We start from the raw sequence: 18,102 nt of genomic DNA on the forward strand, positions 1-18,102 counted from the left end.
TTAGACCACCGCACCACTCGGGAGGCCGTGACCCGTGTCCTTGACAGGCTCCTTGTGACCCGTGTCCTTGACAGGCTCCTTGTGACCCTGTCTGCAGGCTCCTTTGACCGTGTCCTTGACAGGCTCCTTGTGACCCTGTCCGCAGGCTCCTTGTGACCCGTGTCCTTGACAGGCTCCTTGTGACCCGTGTCCTTGACAGGCTCCTTGTGACCCGTGTCCTTGACAGGCTCCTTGTGACCCGTGTCCTTGACAGGCTCCTTGTGACCCGTGTCCTGATCCTGTGACCCGTGTCCTTGACAGGCTCCTTCGTGTCCTTGCAGGCTCCTGGACCCGTGTCCTTGACAGGCTCCTTGTGACCCGTGTCCGCAGTCTTGTGACCCGTGTCCTTGACAGGCTCCTTGTGACCCGTGTCCTTGACAGGCTCCTTGTGACCCGTGTCCTTGACAGGCTCCTTGTGACCCGTGTCCTTGACAGGCTCCTTGTGACCCGTGTCCTTGACAGGCTCCTTGCCCCTCACACACAAGCAGACCTGTAATATTTGTGATGATAGTGATTGTGACCTGTGTCTTGCCATTTAATCTTGCCATTTAGCTCTGTTTGCAGACAACACAACAGAACAGACAAAAGACTCCATCTGTTGGTGCTATTAAACACCCTTGTGCCTAATGATCCATGTATGCAGTCTAGTCTGTGTTGGTGTATGTGTACAGGGCGCCACTTGTAGGAGTGTCAGGGTTCAATGAATACACCGTAATGTAGTGTTGTTAGGGTTCAATGAATACACCGTAATGTAGTGTTGTTAGGGTTCAATGAATACACCGTAATGTAGTGTTGTTAGGGATCAGTGAATACACCGTAATGTAGTGTTGTTAGGGTTCAATGAATACACCGTAATGTAGTGTTGTTTCAGGGTTCAATGAATACACCGTAATGTAGCGTTGTTAGGGTTCAATGAATACACCGTAATGTAGCGTTGTTAGGGTTCAATGAATACACCGTAATGTAGTGTTGTTAGGGTTCAATGAATACACCGTAATGTAGTGTTGTTAGGGATCAATGAATACACCGTAATGTAGCGTTGTTAGGGTTCAATGAATACACTGTAATGTAGCGTTGTTAGGGTTCAATGAATACACCGTAATGTAGTGTTGTTAGGGTTCAATGAATACACCGTAATGTAGTGTTGTTAGGGATCAATGAATACACCGTAATGTATGTTTACTTAACAAAAATACAGTTTTACATCTCGTTGGGAGGTACGTATTAACACATTTCTCTGTCACGCTCAACTGTCCACAAGTAGCTCTCCTGCGCATGTGTTATCCTGCTCAGGCCTTGTAATCAATCTAGCAAACACTATTTATCCTGCTCAGGCCTTGTAATCAATCTAGCAAACACTATTTATCCTGCTCAGGCCTTGTAATCAATCTAGCAAACACTATTTATCCTGCTCAGGCCTTGTAATCAATCTAGCAAACACTATTTACTTATATCATTACATCTCCATTTCTTTAAATAAAAGTATTTTACTTTTTAAAATAAAACATCTCTTTCTGTACTCAAAGTGAATTGTAAACAGCATTTCAACAGTGTTACCAAAATGTTATCAACTATATGCTTAGTAGGACCATTAGTGAAAATACTACATTAGTAATTGACTCTCTGTTGTAATATGGCGGCGGAGAAGAAGGCAGACATTTTGTTCATTTATTTGTGTTTGTAAATTATTTTTTAACTTATTTTGTACATAACGTTGCCTCTACCGTACTTACTTTCATCTCTTATTCTTATCCATGTTTTTTTTTTTTAAACTTCATTGTTGGTTAGGGGCTCGTAAGTAAGCATTTCACTGTTGTATTCGGCACATGTGACTAATTCAATTTGAATTGTCCTCAGAGTCCTTAACAACACTTAATAAGTATTTCACTGCTGTGTGGATCTTCTGCTGGTTTGTTCTTCAAGCTGGGCTGCTGTCAGAGCTGTGCTTTCAGCCTCTTCAACAGTATCTGTGTGATGATGGTTTGTTCTTCAAGCTGGGCTGCTGTCAGAGCTGTGCTTTCAGCCTCTTCAACAGTATCTGTGTGATGATGGTTTGTTCTTCAAGCTGGGCTGCTGTCAGAGCTGTGCTTTCAGCCTCTTCAACAGTATCTGTGTGATGATGGTTTGTTCTTCAAGCTGGGCTGCTGTCAGAGCTGTGCTTTCAGCCTCTTCAACAGTATCTGTGTGATGATGGTTTGTTCTTTACGCTGGGCTGCTGTCAGAGCTGTGCTTTCAGCCTCTTCAACAGTATCTGTGTGATGATGGTTTGTTCTTCAAGCTGGGCTGCTGTCAGAGCTGTGCTTTCAGCCTCTTCAACAGTATCTGTGTGATGATGGTTTGTTCTTCAAGCTGGGCTGCTGTCAGAGCCTCTTCAACAGTGTCTGTGTGATGATGGTTTGTTGCTTAGAAGAAGAACACAACGATTTCACCGTAGAACAGTGGCATCTTCTGTTTGTATGTTGTATGATCTTGACTGTACTTCAGGGATCACTGTTCCTTTCTGTGTCCATGTGTTTGTTTTGTCTTTGTCCCTCAGTTGTCCCCAGGTTGGAGTTCAGGTAGGTTTCTTGTCCCTCACATGGATTTCATACAGGTTATCACAACGTCTGAGGTGGTGGTGTTCAGCCTACAAACCTCTGGATACAGGGTGTAGGAGTCTGTGACAACAAGGTAATCCATTTCATAACATGTGAAAAGGTCAGCTCCTACCTTTTGGTCTGGTCTCTCAGGTGCAGGGTTGGTTTTTAATGGCTCTGCAGTAGCTTGCTTGGTATTTCAGACATGTAGTACAGTTTGATACTTTGTCTGTCACTTCTCGGTTAATTCTGGGCCAATACATTACTTTATGTACTCTCAACTGTCATATCTTGGTTCCTAGGTGAATCTTTATCAACAACTTAGAACGTTTCTTCAGTCGCAAAAACCATCAAACGCTGTGATGAAACTGGCTCTCATGAGGACCGCCACAGGAAAGGAAGACCCAGAGTTACCTCTGCTGCAGAGGATAAGTTCATTAGAGTTACCAGCATCAGATTACAGCCCAAATAAATCCTTCACAGAGTTCAAGTAACAGACACATCTCAACATCAACTGTTCAGAGGAAACTGCGTGAATCAGGCCTTCATGGTCGAATTGCTGCAAAGGAACCACTACTAAAGGACACCAATAATAAGAAGAGACTTGCTTGGGCCAAGAAACACAAGCAATGGACATTAGACCGGTGGAAATCTGTCCTTTGGTCTGATGAGATTTTTGGTTACAACCGCATTGTCTTTGTGAGACGCAGAGTAGGTGAACGGATGATCTCCGCATGTGTGGTTCCCACCGTGAAGCATGGAGGAGGAGGTGTGATGGTGTGGGGGTTCTTTGCTTGCGACACTGTCTGTGATTTATTTAGAATTAAGACACATTCAAGAAGGAGAGTGATGGAGTGCTGCATCAGATGACCTGGCCTCCACAATCACCCGACCTCAACCCAATTGAGATGGTTTGGGATGAGTTGGACCGCAGAGTGAAGGAAAAGTAGCCAACAAGTGTTCAGCATATGTGGGAACTCCTTCTCTCAACCAGGTGAAGCTGGTTGAGAGAATGCCAAGCGTGTACAAAGCTGTCATCAAGGCAAAGGGTGGCTACTTTGAAGAATCTAAAATCTAAAATATATTTTGATTTGTTTAGCACTTTTTGGTTACTATATGATTCCATATGTGTTATTTCATAGTGTTGATGTCTTCACTATTATTCTACAATGTAGAAAATAGTAAAAATAAAGAAAAACCCTTGAATAAGTAGGTGTTCTAAAACCTTTTGACTGGTACTGTATGTAATGCTAAGCAGCTCCCTTTCAATATGAGCATATCTGGTCCCGGGGTCTGGTCATATGCCAGTTGACGTTGTTCCATGCAGTCTACTGTTCATGATTCCATTCCCAATCTATTGTCTTTCCGTCAGTCTTCTCAGCAGAGCATTCTTCTCTGAGAGGTTGGGTATGAATGTTAGTAGTTGACCATCCCGTGAAACCTCTGTACATCCTTTTCGCTCTCTGGTTTTGGCATGTTATCCACAGCAGATATTTTTCTTGGGTCAGGTCTGATGATGTGTCATAACGAAAGTCGACTCTGTCGCACCAAGCTGGCATTTCTCTCTGTTCAGTTTCAAGTTTGCTTACCTTGTTTATTGCAGCACTTTTTTCAGTCTTGAGCTCTGCTTTCGACTTCCCCCATACAATAATGTCATCCATCGACGTGTCCACGTCCTCAATGTGTTTGTAGATCAGATGTATGGTTTTGTGTTAAACTTCAGGAGCTGAGGCAATTTCAAACGATAATCTCAGGAACCTATATCTGCAATTAGCAGTGTAGCAGGTACATAGTTTAGAGTTGGACCAACTCTAAACTTCAACTGCCAAAATACTGAAGATGCATCTAACTTTGCAAACTGTGCCATGATTTCCTGACGTGTCAGTAGCTTGAAATGTTATTTTGTTTATTGCTCGGTTCAAATCCATTGATCTCAGTTTAACATTATTTTTGTCCACAAAAACGTATCAATAATCAACTGACTGGCTGTCTTGAGGTCTATAGTATTCTCTCTGGTATGCAATCTGGTTTCCACTCAGGTTATGGATGTGTCACTACAACCTTAAAGGTCCTTAATGATGTCCCCATTGTCCTTTGATTCTGAGCAATGTTGTGCAGCTATTTTTATGGACTTGGCCAAAGCTTTTGATCTGGCAGACCATTCCATTCTTGTGGGCCGGCTAAGGAGTATTGGTGTCTCTGAGGGATCTTTGGCCTGGTTTGCTAACTACCTCTCTCAAAGAGTGCAGTGTATAAAGTCAGAACATCTGCTGTCTCAGCCACTGCATGTCACCAAGGGAGTACCCCAAGGCTCAATTCTAGGCCCCACGCTCTTCTCAATTTACATCAACAACATAGCTTGGGCAGTAGGACGATCTCTCATCCATTTATATGCAGATAGTTCCACGTGGAGGAACTGGAGGAGTTCCATGTGGAGGAACTGGAGGAGTTCCACGTGGAGGAACTGGAAGAGTTCCACGTGGAGGAACTAGAGGAGTTCCATGTGGAGGAACTGGAGGAGTTCCATGTGGAGGAACTGGAAGAGTTCCACGTGGAGGAACTAGAGGAGTTCCATGTGGAGGAACTGGAGGAGTTCCATGTGGAGGAACTGGAGGAGGAACTGGAGGAGTTCCACGTGGAGGAACTGGAGGAGTTCCACGTGGAGGAACTGGAGGAGTTCCACGTGGAGGAACTGGAGGAGTTCCACGTGGAGGAACTGGAGGAGTTCCACGTGGAGGAACTGGAGGAGTTCCACGTGAAGGAACTGGAGGAGTTCCACGTGGAGGAACTGGAGGAGGTCCACGTGGAGGAACTGGAGGAGTTCCACGTGGAGGAACTGGAGGAGTTCCATGTGGAGGAACTAGAGGAGGAACTAGAGGAGTTCCATGTGGAGGAACTGGAGAAGTTCCATGTGGAGGAACTAGAGGAGTTCCATGTGGAGGAACTGGAGGAGTTCCATGTGGAGGAACTGGAGGAGGAACTAGAGGAGTTCCATGTGGAGGAACTAGAGGAGGAACTAGAGGAGTTCCATGTGGAGGAACTAGAGGAGGAACTAGAGGAGGTCCACGTGGAGGAACTGGAGGAGGTCCACGTGGAGGAACTGGAGGAGTTCCATGTGGAGGAACTAGAGGAGTTCCATGTGGAGGAACTAGAGGAGGAACTAGAGGAGTTCCACGTGGAGGAACTAGAGGAGGAACTAGAGGAGTTCCACGTGGAGGAACTAGAGGAGGAACTAGAGGAGGTCCACGTGGAGGAACTGGAGGAGGTCCACGTGGAGGAACTGGAGGAGGTCCACGTGGAGGAACTGGAGGAGTTCCACGTGGAGGAACTGGAGGAGTTCCACGTGGAGGAACTGGAGGAGTTCCACGTGGAGGAACTGGAGGAGTTCCACGTGGAGGAACTGGAGGAGGTCCACGTGGAGGAACTGGAGGAGTTCCACGTGGAGGAACTGGAGGAGTTCCACGTGGAGGAACTGGAGGAGTTCCACGTGGAGGAACTGGAGGAGTTCCACGTGGAGGAACTGGAGGAGTTCCACGTGGAGGAACTAGAGGAGTTCCACGTGGAGGAACTGGAGGAGGTCCACGTGGAGGAACTGGAGGAGTTCCACGTGGAGGAACTAGAGGAGGTCCACGTGGAGGAACTGGAGGAGTTCCACGTGGAGGAACTGGAGGAGGAACTAGAGGAGTTCCACGTGGAGGAACTAGAGGAGGTCCATGTGGAGGAACTAGGAGGAACTAGAGGAGTTCCACGTGGAGGAACTAGAGGAGTTCCACGTGGAGGAACTGGAGGAGTTCCACGTGGAGGAACTGGAGGAGTTCCACGTGGAGGAACTGGAGGAGTTCCACGTGGAGGAACTGGAGGAGGTCCACGTGGAGGAACTGGAGGAGTTCCACGTGGAGGAACTGGAGGAGGTCCACGTGGAGGAACTGGAGGAGTTCCACGTGGAGGAACTGGAGGAGTTCCACGTGGAGGAACTGGAGGAGTTTGTCACATGTACTGTGCAATGCTTACTTACAAGACCATTCCCAACAATGCAGAGTTAAAAATGACAACATTTTTTTTTTTTTAAAGGAAATAGTAACACAATAAAATAACAATAACAAGGCTATATACAAGGGGTACCGAGTCGATGTGCGGAGGTCCCAGGTAGTGGAGGTAATCAAATCAAATCAAATGTATTTATATAATTGTCACGTCCTGACCAGTAATAGGGTTTATTTGTTATTATAGTTTGGTCAGGACGTGGCAGAGGGTATTTGTTTTATGTGGTTCGGGGTGGTGGTTTGTTTAGTACGGTATTTGATTTATGTATTCCGGGGGTTTTTGGGCACTGTTCTATGTTAGTGTATTTCTATGTTCTGTCTAGTCTTTTGTATTTCTTTGTTTTGTTAATTGGGGTGTGGACTCTCAATTGGAGGCAGGTGTTTTCTAGTTGCCTCTGATTGAGAGTCCTATATATAGGTATGTGTTTGTTGAGTGCTTTGTGGGAGATTGTTCTGTGTATAGCCTTGTGCCTTACCAACCTGTGAATAGTCGTTGTGTTTTCTTTGTGTACGTATTTGTTTTGGTTCTCCTTCTTGTCCGATTATAATAAAGAAGATGAGTGCACATTTCCCCGCTGCATTTTGGTCTTAATCCGACGACAGCCGTTACAATAGCCCTTCTTACATCAGCTGATATCTCAAAGTGCTGTACAGAAACCCAGCCTAAAACCCCAAACAGCAAGCAATGCATGTGAAAGAAGCACGGTGGCTAGGAAAAACTCCCTAGAAAGGCCAAAAACCTAGGAAGAAACCTAGAGAGGAACCAGGCTATGAGGGGTAATATGTACATGTCGGTAGGGGAAAAGTGACTGCAATCAGGATAGATAAAGTAGCAGCAGCGTATTTGAAGAGTGTGTGTGTGTGTGTGTGTGTGTGGTGTGTGTGTGTGTGTGTGTGTGTGTGTGGGGTAATGTGTGGGGTAATGTGTGGGGTGATGTGTGGGGTAAGAGGTTGGAGTTTGGAGAACGGAGCCCATAATGATTAGAGTGTAATTAGTTTACACAGAGCAAAGGCTCCGGTTAAAATAGCCAAACGCTGTAATTACAAATGGTTCAACCTGTCAACATTACTTCCATAGACCCACAATGGGCTGAAAGCAGAAGAGTTTGTGATTATACCACATCCGTAAAAACGTACAGTGAGTGCTGGGCTAATAGAGAATACTAGTAAAGAACAAGGAGGCTGTCTACACTCCGAATTCACACACTGTTTACGCTCCCAATTCACACTGTTTACACTCCCAATTCTCACACTGTCTACGCTCCCAATTCACACACTGTTTACGCTCCCAATTCACACTGTTTACGCTCCCAATTCACACACTGTTTACGCTCCCAATTCACACACTGTTTACGCTCCCAATTCACACACTGTTTACGCTCCCAATTCACACTGTTTACGCTCCCAATTCACACACTGTTTACGCTCCCAATTCACACACTGTTTACGCTCCCAATTCACACACTGTTCACGCTCCCAATTCACACTGTCTACGCTCCCAATTCACACACTGTTCACGCTCCCAATTCACACTGTTTACGCTCCCAATTCACACACTGTTCACGCTCCCAATTCACACACTGTTCACGCTCCCAATTCACACACTGTTTACGCTCCCAATTCACACACTGTCTACGCTCCCAATTCACACTGTCTACGCTCCCAATTCACACACTGTTTACGCTCCCAATTCACACACTGTCTACGCTCCCAATTCACACACTGTTCACGCTCCCAATTCACACTGTCTACGCTCCCAATTCACACTGTCTACGCTCCCAATTCACACACTGTTTACGCTCCCAATTCACACTGTTTACACTCCCAATTCACACTGTTTACGCTCCCAATTCACACACTGTTTACGCTCCCAATTCACACACTGTTTACGCTCCCAATTCACACACTGTTTACGCTCCCAATTCACACACTGTTTACGCTCCCAATTCACACACTGTCTACGCTCCCAATTCACACACTGTTTACGCTCCCAATTCAGACACTGTTTACGCTCCCAATTCAGACACTGTTTACGCTCCCAATTCACTGTTTACGCTCCCAATTCACACAGTCTACGCTCCCAATTCACACACTGTACGCTCCCAATTCACACACTGTCTACGCTCCCAATTCACACACTGTTTACGCTCCCAATTCACACTGTTTACGCTCCCAATTCACACACTGTTTACGCTCCCAATTCACACACTGTTTACGCTCCCAATTCACACACTGTTTACGCTCCCAATTCACACACTGTCTACGCTCCCAATTCACACACTGTTTACGCTCCCAATTCACTGTTTACGCTCCCAATTCACTGTTTACGCTCCCAATTCACACTGTTTACGCTCCCAATTAACACTTTTTACGCTCCCAATTCACACACTGTTCACGCTCCCAATTCACACTGTTACGGATACAGGTATCCTGTGTGTGTATTTTCTTTCCTTCTCCCCTATTCACATGTGTCGCCAATCAGTCACCAATCAGTAAGACACCTGCTCCTTTCCCTTACCCAATCACATCCCCTTTCCTTGGTATAAAAACCCAGTCAGTTGTTTTCTCTGGAGCTCAATCTCTGTGTTTCAATCTCTCTCTCTTTGGATTGAACTCGCTTTTGTTTTTGCAACTACATGTCACTTTGTCCAATATCCTGTGAGTATTGTTTTGTTGTGGTGCATGTTTGTTGGTGGGAAAAGGGGGTACCAAGACAAGTCGCCCATGGGCATACATTACCCGTAGGAAAACATTGTCTATGAACACTAGTTAGAACTGGGCGGACCACCCACTGTATTTTATTGGTTAGTTAGCTAGCTGTTCTTAAAGCAGGTAGTCTAGCTTAGGGGTGTTTTTGGATACTTATTATTTATTTCCTTGGGTCCAGCTCAATCCCCCCATTTTTTTACATTATATTTTAGTCATTTAGCAGACGCTCTCATCCAGAGCGACTTACAGTAGTGAATACATACATTTCATACATTTCTTTTTTGTACTGGCCCCCCGTGGGATTCGAACCCACAACCCTGGCGTTGCACACACCATGCTCTACCAACTGAGCCACAGGGAAGCCCCCCTTTACCGTGTGTTTAAACAATAAACCCTGAGTGTTTGACGGTAGATTTAAGTTGTCTGTGGTTTTTGTTCTCACTGTTCCTTTTCACTGTTATAATTTGCATGAGTTATGTTACGGGTCTCGATTCCATCCCCCCCCCTAGACTGCAGGGCCAAAGGGGTTCGTAACACACACACCGTTCGCGCTCCCAATTCACACAGTGTTTACGCTCCCAATTCACACAGTGTTTACGCTCCCAATTCACACAGTGTTTACGCTCCCAATTCACACAGTGTTTACGCTCCCAATTCACAGTGTTTACGCATCCCAATTCACAGTGTTTACGCATCCCAATTCAGTGTTTACGCATCCCAATTCAGTGTTTACGCATCCCAATTCACACAGTGTCTTTATTTAAGCTTTATTGCCAGTGTTTCAATCCGAAGCAGATCATCAAGTCAAACAAACAAGTACTCACATCCCATAATATACACATTTCACCTCACATGACCATTGCGCTCCCATGACATGACACAGGGTGGGTGTGGAAACGATTCAATTCACTTTTGCTCATAGTCATTCATAATTCATCACAGAGGTACTGTTGTTGAGGACCGGATGTTGGAACAGCTTTCAGGACAGGAAGTAGCAGGAAGTAGCAGGATCAGGTGCTAAATGTACACTTTATTAACAGTGAAAGGTGGTTCCCGTTGAATGACAAAATCCAATTCATATTTTCAAAATCTACAAATGTATTTCAAAAAAATAAAAAATCTGCACACTCAAAATACAGGTTTGACTATACTTCTAAACCCCAATCAGGCCTACCCTGCCTCACCAAGCAGGTTGGGGTATACCAGGCTATGGACAGCCTCCTCACACTGCTCACCTACCAAACCAACTCTAGCAGGGTATACCAGGCTATGGACAGCCTCCTCACACTGCTCACCTACCAAACCACCTCTAGCAGGTTGGGGTATACCAGGCTATGGACAGCCTCCCCACACAGCTCACCTACCAAACCAACTCTAGCAGGATATACCAGGCTATGGACAGCCTCCCCACACAGCTCCCCTACCAAACCAACTCTAGCAGGTTGGGGTATACCAGGCTATGGACAGCCTCCCCACACAGCTCACCTACCAAACCAACTCTAGCAGGTTGGGGTATACCAGGCTATGGACAGCCTCCTCACACTGCTCACCTACCAAACCAACTCTAGCAGGGTATACCAGGCTATGGACAGCCTCCCCACACAGCTCACCTACCAAACCAACTCTAGCAGGGTATACCAGGCTATGGACAGCCTCCCCACACAGCTCACCTACCAAACCAACTCTAGCAGGTTGGGGTAGACCAGGCTATGGACAGCCTCCCCACACAGCTCACCTACCAAACCAACTCTAGCAGGGTATACCAGGCTATGGACAGCCTCCCCACACAGCTCACCTACCAAACCAACTCTAGCAGGTTGGGGTATACCAGGCTATGGACAGCCTCCCCACACAGCTCACCTACCAAACCAACTCTAGCAGGGTATACCAGGCTATGGACAGCCTCCCCACACAGCTCACCTACCAAACCACCTCTAGCAGGTTGGGGTATACCAGGCTATGGACAGCCTCCCCACACAGCTCACCTACCAAACCACCTCTAGCAGGTTGGGGTATACCAGGCTATGGACAGCCTCCCCACACAGCTCACCTACCAAACCACCTCTAGCAGGTTGGGGTATACCAGGCTATGGACAGCCTCCCCACACAGCTCACCTACCAAACCACCTCTAGCAGGTTGGGGTATACCAGGCTATGGACAGCCTCCCCACACAGCTCACCTACCAAACCACCTCTAGCAGGTTGGGGTATACCAGGCTATGGACAGCCTCCCCACACAGCTCACCTACCAAACCACCTCTAGCAGGTTGGGGTATACCAGGCTATGGACAGCCTCCCCACACAGCTCACCTACCAAACCAACTCTAGCAGGGTATACCAGGCTATGGACAGCCTCCCCACACAGCTCACCTACCAAACCAACTCTAGCAGGGTATACCAGGCTATGGACAGCCTCCCCACACAGCTCATCTACCAAACCAACTCTAGCAGGTTGGGGTATACCAGGCTATGGACAGCCTCCCCACACAGCTCACCTACCAAACCAACTCTAGCAGGATATACCAGGCTATGGACAGCCTCCCCACACAGCTCACCTACCAAACCAACTCTAGCAGGTTGGGGTATACCAGGCTATGGACAGCCTCCCCACACAGCTCACCTACCAAACCAACTCTAGCAGGGTATACCAGGCTATGGACAGCCTCCCCACACAGCTCACCTACCAAACCAACTCTAGCAGGGTATACCAGGCTATGGACAGCCTCCCCACACAGCTCACCTACCAAACCAACTCTAGCAGGTTGGGGTATACCAGGCTATGGACAGCCTCCCCACACAGCTCCCCTACCAAACCAACTCTAGCAGGGTATACCAGGCTATGGACAGCCTCCCCACACAGCTCACCTACCAAACCAACTCTAGCAGGGTATACCAGGCTATGGACAGCCTCCCCACACAGCCCACCTACCAGACCAACTCTAGCAGGGTATACCAGGCTATGGACAGCCTCCCCACACAGCTCACCTACCAAACCAACTCTAGCAGGGTATACCAGGCTATGGACAGCCTCCCCACACAGCTCACCTACCAAACCAACTCTAGCAGGTTGGGGTATACCAGGCTATGGACAGCCTCCCCACACAGCTCACCTACCAAACCAACTCTAGCAGGGTATACCAGGCTATGGACAGCCTCCCCACACAGCCCACCTACCAGACCAACTCTAGCAGGTTGGGGTATACCAGGCTATGGACAGCCTCCCCACACAGCTCACCTACCAAACCAACTCTAGCAGGGTATACCAGGCTATGGACAGCCTCCCCACACAGCTCACCTACCAGACCAACTCTAGCAGGTTGGGGTATACCAGGCTATGGACAGCCTCCCCACACAGCTCACCTACCAAACCAACTCTAGCAGGGTATACCAGGCTATGGACAGCCTCCCCACACAGCTCACCTACCAAACCAACTCTAGCAGGGTATACCAGGCTATGGACAGCCTCCCCACACAGCTCACCTACCAGAGCAAGAATATCCCTCAGGCTCACAGGTGAAACAGGTACCTTTATACCTATGGCCCTCCCAATGGACCGTTAACCGTGGAGCTTTTTACGCAAATATGACATATTAAATCAAGGTAACAGACAGTCGAAATAAACATCTTAACCTCTTAAATGTAATGGCAAAATGTAGATTTCCGCCTAAATAGACATACACGGGACAACACCAACCTCTCTACAACATTATGGGGGTGTTGGGAGAACAGGGGACAACACCAACCTCTCTACAACATTGACACAACGCTCACCCACACGACGACATACACGACGTCTGCCATCTGCCCGGTACAGTTGAAACCGGGATTCATCCGTGAATAGTACTTTCTTACATGTGTCATTTAACCCAATGATGATGCCAGTTATACCAAAACAGAAGACAACACAGAGATCTCCAAGTTATAATGTGAACAAATGGACAAATTGCAACAGAATAATAATAATAATAATTAACAGAACAACTTGGGACCAGTGTTGTGAGTAATATATGTAGCCTGTATAGCTACATCTTCATTATTAGTCGCCATGGATGGATGTGGAGTCTCTATACACCACCATTGAACATGAACAAGGAGAGTACCTTGGTCCTCCTTTCTTTTTGATAGCCTGTAAATTACTTTCAGAAGCATATCTCTACCGACGTCTTGTGTATTTCTTTTAAAGCCTTGTCTCTCGTGCTAATGGGATTTATGCTGTAGGCTATCGTAAAGCCGAGAAAGATGGCAGCTGGGTTTTTACCCCGCTTAAAACATTTTCCTCATAGAAATGCTCCCATTATTTTTGAGTTATATCGAGGAGAAAGAGAACAACATTTCAGTCCAATCCAAACTCTGCAAAGGCAGCATTGATCTCTGGGAAACCACATCAAACCTGAAGAAGCATCTGGAGTTTGTGCACAAAGCGTGAAAGAGGAGAAATCTATACACACTATAATAAACAAAGATTAATAAATAATACGTCTAACAAAAAGGTCCATATTAACAATTTAAATGTCTGAAATGCAGTTCAAAACAGAAATAATGACATTAACATGCTAAGAATGTGAGAGTAGGGTCTGGAACCCTCCAGGATGTTTGGTGAATGTGAGAGTAGGGTGTCGAACCCTCCAGGATGTTTGGTGAATGTGAGAGTAGGGTGTCGAACCCTCCAGGATGTTTGGTGAATGTGAGAGTAGGGTGTCGAACCCTCCAGGATGTTTGGTGAATGTGAGAGTAGGGTGTCGAACCCTCCAGGATGTTTGGTGAATGTGAGAGTAGGGTGTCGAACCCTCCAGGATGTTTGGTGAATGTGAGAGTAGGGTGTCGAACCCTCCAGGATGTTTGGTGAATGTGAGAGTAGGGTGTCGAACCCTCCAGGATGTTTGGTGAATGTGAGAGTAGGGTGTCGAACCCTCCAGGATGTTTGGTGAATGTGAGAGTAGGGTGTCGAACCCTCCAGGATGTTTGGTGAATGTGAGAGTAGGGTGTCGAACCCTCCAGGATGTTTGGTGAATGTGAGAGTAGGGTGTCGAACCCTCCAGGATGTTTGGTGAATGTGAGAGTAGGGTGTCGAACCCTCCAGGATGTTTGGTGAATGTGAGAGTAGGGTGTCGAACCCTCCAGGATGTTTGGTGAATGTGAGAGTAGGGTGTCGAACCCTCCAGGATGTTTGGTGAATGTGAGAGTAGGGTGTCGAACCCTCCAGGATGTTTGGTGAATGTGAGAGTAGGGTGTCGAACCCTCCAGGATGTTTGGTGAATGTGAGAGTAGGCTGGGTTTCTGTATAGCACTTTGTGACATCGGCTGATGTAAAAAGGGCTTTAAGTTCCCCCACGAATAACTAGGATTGTGGGAGGGAGAGCTGATCCTAGATCTGTATATAGGGGACAATTCACCCAGCAGGCTAAATCTGGAACTAGGAAACCAGGAACCATAACAACACCCCTGTACTAGGAGGGAGAAGACCCAGTAACCATAATGACACCCCTGAACTAGGAGGAGAGAAGACCCAGTAACCATAATAACACCCCTGTACTAGGAGGGAGAAGACCCAGTAACCATAATAACACCCCTGAACTAGGAGGAGAGAAGACCCAGTAACCATAATAACACCCCTGAACTAGGAGGGAGAAGACCCAGTAACCATAATGACACCCCTGAACTAGGAGGAGAGAAGACCCAGTAACCATAATAACACCCCTGAACTAGGAGGGAGAAGACCCAGTAACCATAATAACACCCCTGAACTAGGAGGAGAGAAGACCCAGTAACCATAATAACACCCCTGTACTAGGAGGGAGAAGACCCAGGAACCATAACAACACCCCTGTACTAGGAGGGAGAAGACCCAGTAACCATAATGACACCCCTGAACTAGGAGGAGAGAAGACCCAGTAACCATAATAACACCCCTGTACTAGGAGGGAGAAGACCCAGTAACCATAATAACACCCCTGAACTAGGAGGAGAGAAGACCCAGTAACCATAATAACACCCCTGAACTAGGAGGGAGAAGACCCAGTAACCATAATAACACCCCTGAACTAGGAGGGAGAAGACCCAGTAACCATAATGACACCCCTGTACTAGGAGGGAGAAGACCCAGTAACCATAATGACACCCCTGAACTAGGAGGAGAGAAGACCCAGTAACCATAATAACACCCCTGTACTAGGAGGGAGAAGACCCAGTAACCATAATGACACCCCTGAACTAGGAGGAGAGAAGACCCAGTAACCATAATAACACCCCTGTACTAGGAGGGAGAAGACCCAGTAACCATAACACCCCTGTACTAGGAGGGAGAAGACCCAGTAACCATAACACCCCTGAACTAGGAGGGAGAGAGGGAGAAGACCCAGTAACCATAATAACACCCCTGAACTAGGAGGGAGAAGACCCAGTAACCATAATAACACCCCTGAACTAGGAGGGAGAAGACCCAGTAACCATAATGACACCCCTGAACTAGGAGGGAGAAGACCCAGTAACCATAATAACACCCCTGAACTAGGAGGGAGAAGACCCAGTAACCATAATAACACCCCTGTACTAGGAGGGAGAAGACCCAGTAACCATAATAACACCCCTGAACTAGGAGGAGAGAAGACCCAGTAACCATAATAACACCCCTGAACTAGGAGGAGAGAGGGAGAAGACCCAGTAACCATAATGACACCCCTGAACTAGGAGGAGAGAGGGAGAAGACCCAGTAACCATAATGACACCCCTGAACTAGGAGGAGAGAAGACCCAGTAACCATAATAACACCCATGAACTAGGAGGGAGAAGACCCAGTAACCATAATAACACCCCTGTACTAGGAGGGAGAAGACCCAGTAACCATAATAACACCCCTGAACTAGGAGGGAGAGAGGGAGAAGACCCAGTAATCATAATGACACCCCTGAACTAGGAAGAGAGAAGACCCAGTAACCATAATAACACCCATGAACTAGGAGGGAGAAGACCCAGTAACCATAATAACACCCCTGTACTAGGAGGGAGAGAGGGAGAAGAACCAGTAACCATAACACCCCTGAACTAGGAGGAGAGAAGACCCAGTAACCATAATAACACCCCTGAACTAGGAGGGAGAAGACCCAGTAACCATAATGACACCCCTGAACTAGGAGGGAGAAGACCCAGTAACCATAATGACACCCCTGAACTAGGAGGGAGAAGACCCAGTAACCATAATGACACCCCTGTACTAGGAGGGAGAAGACCCAGTAACCATAACACCCCTGTACTAGGAGGGAGAAGACCCAGTAACCATAACACCCCTGTACTAGGAGGGAGAAGACCCAGTAACCATAATAACACCCCTGTACTAGGAGGGAGAAGACCCAGTAACCATAATAACACCCCTGTACTAGGAGGGAGAGAGGGAGAAGACCCAGTAACCATAATGACACCCCTGAACTAGGAGGGAGAAGACCCAGTAACCATAATGACACCCCTGAACTACGAGGGAGAAGACCCAGTAACCATAATGACACCCCTGTACTAGGAGGGAGAAGACCCAGTAACCATAATGACACCCCTGTACTAGGAGGGAGAAGACCCAGTAACCATAATAACACCCCTGTACTAGGAGGGAGAAGACCCAGTAACCATAATAACACCCCTGTACTAGGAGGGAGAAGACCCAGTAACCATAATAACACCCCTGTACTAGGAGGGAGAAGACCCAGTAACCATAATAACACCCCTGAACTAGGAGGGTGAAGACCCAGTAACCATAATGACACCCCTGAACTAGGAGGGAGAAGACCCAGTAACCATAACAACACCCCTGAACTAGGAGGGAGAAGACCCAGTAACCATAATGACACCCCTGTACTAGGAGGGAGAAGACCCAGTAACCATAATAACACCCCTGAACTAGGAGGGAGAGAGGGAGAAGACCCAGTAACCATAATGACACCCCTGTACTAGGAGGGAGAAGACCCAGTAACCATAACACCCCTGTACTAGGAGGGAGAAGACCCAGTAACCATAACACCCCTGTACTAGGAGGGAGAAGACCCAGTAACCATAATAACACCCCTGTACTAGGAGGGAGAAGACCCAGTAACCATAATAACACCCCTGTACTAGGAGGGAGAGAGGGAGAAGACCCAGTAACCATAATGACACCCCTGAACTAGGAGGGAGAAGACCCAGTAACCATAATGACACCCCTGAACTACGAGGGAGAAGACCCAGTAACCATAATGACACCCCTGTACTAGGAGGGAGAAGACCCAGTAACCATAATGACACCCCTGTACTAGGAGGGAGAAGACCCAGTAACCATAATAACACCCCTGTACTAGGAGGGAGAAGACCCAGTAACCATAATAACACCCCTGTACTAGGAGGGAGAAGACCCAGTAACCATAACAACACCCCTGAACTAGGAGGGAGAAGACCCAGTAACCATAATGACACCCCTGTACTAGGAGGGAGAAGACCCAGTAACCATAATAACACCCCTGAACTAGGAGGGAGAGAGGGAGAAGACCCAGTAACCATAATAACACCCCTGAACTAGGAGGGAGAAGACCCAGTAACCATAATGACACCCCTGTACTAGGAGGGAGAAGACCCAGTAACCATAATGACACCCCTGAACTAGGAGGGAGAAGACCCAGTAACCATAATAACACCCCTGTACTAGGAGGGAGAAGACCCAGTAACCATAATAACACCCCTGAACTAGGAGGGAGAAGACCCAGTAACCATAATAACAC

This window comes from Salmo salar, chromosome ssa10, assembly GCF_905237065.1.
Source record: "Salmo salar chromosome ssa10, Ssal_v3.1, whole genome shotgun sequence".
Lineage (NCBI taxonomy): Eukaryota > Metazoa > Chordata > Actinopteri > Salmoniformes > Salmonidae > Salmo > Salmo salar.